The 5,231-nt window shown below is 37.6% G+C and overlaps 1 pseudogene; it reads right to left on the reverse strand.

Annotated features, from left to right (window-relative positions):
• On the reverse strand, nucleotides 427–2,926 carry LOC109847562 (annotated as a pseudogene).

Genomic DNA, 5,231 nt, shown 5'->3' on the forward strand with positions numbered 1-5,231 from the left:
TTTTGTTTTATTTTCGTTGTAACGAGAAATCTTACAAAAAGATACACTCTCTTGAATCTGTAATTGATAAACAATTGTAATAGATTCAGCGATGAATAAATCAACTTTCAACGCAAACAAATATCTCTTATTGAACAAACAAAAAGTAGAGTCTTAAGGAATGTTGATCTTGACAAAACCGGCCAAAATGGTTTCTTCCAGTCTTGACAATGCCATTGAGTTTAAGATGAACACAGCCAATGTACGCTTGAGGTCATCCTATTTTTTACTATTAATTAAGCCTCTTATGTATCTACAGTCAAGCTACAGGAAAGCTTTTCTTTTCCTTCCAAAGTAGACATAAGTTATATTTACATATAGTGTAGAGAGATATTTAAGTCATGAGCACGTATACAGGCTAGACAAAGCAGCCACCAGTACCAAATCAAAAGGATCTGCTGTGAATTAAAGCAACAAAATACAGAAATACCAGAAAACAAATACAGCTTCAGGGTGTCTGTACTTAGCCCTGAAGCCTAGGACACATCCATCTTCGAAGCCTCTCCTTTGCAGCAAAGAGCTTGTCTGCCACATCATCAAAGAAACAGAAATATGCTATCCTCCAAGACTTGTTGATAAGAAACAATGCGCACGTGCCCCACAACCCGACCACGTACCCTACGCCCATGCCTAGGTACAACTCGAACATATCTGAGTCATCGATTCTAGTTTCAACTCCGGCTCGTGGTGATTGCTGAGGAGGCTCGTCGGCGGGACATTTTACTGGCAGTGGGGACCCACATAGGTCGGGGTTGCCAGCATAAATGGATGTATCTGTGAGGGTTTGAAGTTGCTTGCCTGAAGGAATTGCACCTGACAAGTTGTTGTAAGAGAGGTTCAAAGAACTCAATGAACTCAGCAAAGTTATGCCCGTTGGAATTGCTCCAATTAGGTGATTACTCGAGAGATCAAGAGTTTCTAAATGTGCCATGCGGCCGACATTATTTGGTATACTTCCCGTCAGCTGATTTCCAGATAAGTTTAGGCTCTGCAAACCAACAAGATCCATCGTTTCCACGGGAATTTCTCCGGAGAATCGATTGCACGACAGATCAAAGACCACCACAAGAGAGAGAGTAGTGGTGTAGTCTTCTTTTCTACCTTTAACAACCACAGGGAACGACACGTCGGCACTCTTAGAGATCACAGCAGATCGATCAAAAATGACGGTGTTTTCCATTGCCTTTGTAGCATTTGCCATTGCAGTAAAATTCTTAAGAGATGGTGGTATGCGGCCTGACAAATTATTTTGAGCGAGATCCAATACCTGAAGAGAAGAAAGATAAGACATTTGGTGTGGGATGGTACCACTTAGCATGTTTGACCGCAGCCGCAGAAACCTGAGTGACGATAATCTTTCTCCGATCCATGATGGCAACTTCCCAGTTAGTTTGTTTTCTCCGAGATCAAAAATTACCAAGCCAGCGCAGTTTTTCAAGAAAGATGGGATTTCTCCTTGAATACTATTATCGTGCAGGTCAAGATACTTTAAGCTTTGTGCAGCCAACCACCGAGGAACTGAACCGTGTAGGTTATTACTAGCCAATATCACACAGGTGATTTGAGATAGTGGACCACTGATCTGGCATCTAGGAAGTTGTCATGATAAATTGTTCTCCGCGATATGAACAACCACCAGCCATTGCAAGCTACAAATAGCCGAGGGAATTTCACCTCTCAAATTATTTCGCGAAAGCATAACAGCTTTCAGATGTCTCATTTCCTCATTTAGAATTGGCTGAAGATCTCCTGAAAAAGAATTCTGATGTAGAAGAATAACTTCTACACTAGAGTTAAGATAAGGCAATTGTCCTTGAAGCTGGTTCAAGCTCAGATCAATACTTATGGCACTAAGAAAGTGAAGGGATCTTGGAACCTCACCTCTTAAAATGTTATTGGATAGATTCAGGTGAATTGCCTCAGAAGATGTTGTCCAGAACCAATTAGGGATTACATCGGAAATTTTAGCATCTGATACGTCTAAGTAGCGAATTCTCCTCTGCGTGCGAAGCCATAAAGGAAATCGAGGCCCCAGTCGACATGATGCGAGATCAATAGTTTTTAGCTGGAAAGGTGGATCTGAGCTTAGGTTTAGAGCCAAGTGGTTATAAGAGAGAAGTAGGTCTTCTAGTTTTGTCATGTTGACAAAGTGAGCATCCGAAACAAGTCCAGAAAGATTACTGTTTATGAGTTCCAAGGTGCGCAAATTGAACATGCTAGAAAGTGACTCTGGTATTGAACCCTGAAAGGAATTGTCACTTAGGTCCAAGAATTCTAACTGTGCCAATGACCCAAGGGTATCTGGGATATTTCCTGTGAAATTAGCTCCAGAAAGATCGAGATATTGCAGGTTGGTGAGATTTCCAAGCTGTGGTGGGATATTTCCAGTGAAATCAGTTCCGGAAAGATCGAGATATTGCAGGTGGGTGAGATTTCCAAGCTGTGGCGGGATATTTCCGGTGAAATCAGTTCCAGAAAGATCGAGATGCTTCAGAGCTACGAGGGAGCCAATGAATCTTGGGATGGTAGTTCTGTTGAAGCAGCCGCACCATAGGTCCAAATACTCCAAATATTTTAAGCTTGACAAAGAGTGGTCTAGTTGATTGCTTTGAATTGAACAACGATCATCATCGTCGAAGCCGCAGTCGCCAATATCAAGTGCGCGGAAGTTGATTTCGACGACGTGACCTGTGGCGTCACTACAACCAACTCCCGCCCATCTGCAGCAGTTTCCGTCGTCCTTCCAGTCACCGAGCAGATTGTGTTCATCAGCTAAGCTCTCCTTGAAGAGGAGAAGGGCTTCTCTCTCCTCGTCCATACAACCCATGCACAGGAAGAAGGAAGGGATAAGGAGAAGCAGCAGGCAAAGTATTCTCTCCATCGTGGATCGCTGAACTCACTCTCTTTCTTTCTCCTTTTCTTCTTAATTTGCTTTAGCTTCTGTTTTCAAAGATGCTACTGACTTTATACACTGGGATATACGACAAAACGCGTGGTGAGAAGAAGAAATATATATATCCCGAAATTTTAACGTATGGAGGACCGAAGACGTGAAGAAAAAATTAATTATATCGAAGACGTGATGAAAAAATAATTTTTTTGCACAGAGCCACGTACACACCGTTCGTTTCCCTGATCTTAAAAGTCCAACAAGGGACTAAATTTGGGCCTCAATCTTTCCAAACTTTTTCTTTTCTTTTCGTGCGGTGATGGGATGACCGGTTAAGGCTTCCCTTCCCCGTACGCCATTTCACGGTGATGGGTAAGGCTCGGTGATGGGATGACTAAGTTCGTACTAACAAAATCTTTACTGTTTCATGTGACCAAAGACTTGGCGCTTTATTATTCATAATGACCTTGTGATCTCAAAGATGAATGTGATATAGTTCAATTGCAACAATTATTGTACCTAATAAGCTAGCAATGTTATTATTCTTACAGTTGTTCTTGAGTATTTGTCGTACATCCTCTTACTATGTAAGTTCTATATTTATGTAGAAGATTCAGACGGCTTGTAATTACCCACAACTTTATTATTGTCACCTTCACTGCTTCAACTTCCAACTTCTTGCTGCATCTCTTCGCATCCGTTCCCTCTAATCCTAATGGTCCTGTGATTTCATTGTTTGTTAAACATAATATATATATCACTAAATCACGCTTATAGATGTTAGTAGTAATAATAATGAGGAGACAAATCTAAGGCGTGAAGATCACTTCCCTTAAAAAAATGATTACCCCGCTTAATAATCTAAGTTTTCTTCAGGTTAAGTGAATTATCTTGTTAGGATACAACTAATTATGAAATTTTCAGAAAGCAATTTTGAAATTTTGAACAAATTCTCTGTGAAACAAGTTTGTAGGAATGCCAATTTTTTTTAGAGAGAAAAGTTCCAAAGAGAAGTGAAGTTTTAAGTATGAAAACTTACTTAGGCTATTATAACGTTCAAAGGGTTTCTTCAACAGTTACATATTTTCAAGGCACACCTTGAAAATAATAGTCACTTTCGAATAGCCAAAAAATAGTCATTTTCTTACAGTCAAAAATTTCCAACTAGGATTCATTTCCTTTAATTTTGGATTTTTAAAATATTTTTGAAAATTAAATACACAATATAATGAAAGCAAACTATAATGCGAGTTACAGAGGCAAGTAGTGTGCTAGGTGCATCTAATAATTGGACATTATTCGTGCATGTTTAAAAGTTATACTTTGACCCATTAATCAATGTTCAATAATCATTAAATGCTTTTAAATATCTAAAATGATGTTGAAATATCCAGTGTGAGACTATCTTTTTTTAACAAATAAATACTAACAATTCATAACGCAGTGCGGATGTAGGAAACCTCGAAATCCACCAAGGGTGCGCTTTGAATCCACAAAGAATAATCTTCGAATTCACGAAGAATTTCGAATCCACGAAGAGAATATAATAAAGAAGAATTTTCCTAATAAAAATTTATCTAATAATTTTAGGGTTACATGTCTCTTTTTAAATAGAAAAATATGACTCCTAATAAAACTAAAATTATAAAAAAAATAGAAAGCGTCAAATCCTATCCTAAAAAGACTCACTTATAATATAGGAAAAAATAATGAATTAAAATTAAATTTGTTTCTTAATCTAAATTGACTTCAACATTGAATTTGTTTCCTAATCTAAGTAGACTCTAACTTTTTTACCAAAAATAAAGTAAACATTAATTATTTTCGAGATAGGTGATTTACATCTATAATGTGTCAGAATCCACCTTAGGAAGATATGATCGTTTTTTTTTCCCAAAAGTCAATAATATGTATGTATCCACATCTAGCTTGTGATTATCGCGATTTTGCAATAAACCCCCCAAAAGTTACAAACTCTTATTAACACTCCAATGATTTTGGAATTATAGAAAACTCCAAAAAAATTATTTGTTTACAATAACCTCAGTAATGGTGTCGCCCCATAAATTTACATGGACGAAAACACTCTCAAAGATGATAACAGTAAGAAGAAAAAGATTCTTTATTTTGCCCGAAATTCTTAAAATTAAACTAAAGCCCTGAAAAATAAGCAATTACTACTAAAATTTTGAAAATTGCAAACAACCCACCAAAAAAGCTGAAAATTGCAACAAAAAAAAAACACAATAAAATTAGAAGACTACATACAATGCCCTAAAAAATACAAAATTATGAAAACACC

This window comes from Asparagus officinalis, chromosome 7, assembly GCF_001876935.1.
Source record: "Asparagus officinalis chromosome 7, Aspof.V1, whole genome shotgun sequence".
NCBI classification, from domain to species: domain Eukaryota; kingdom Viridiplantae; phylum Streptophyta; class Magnoliopsida; order Asparagales; family Asparagaceae; genus Asparagus; species Asparagus officinalis.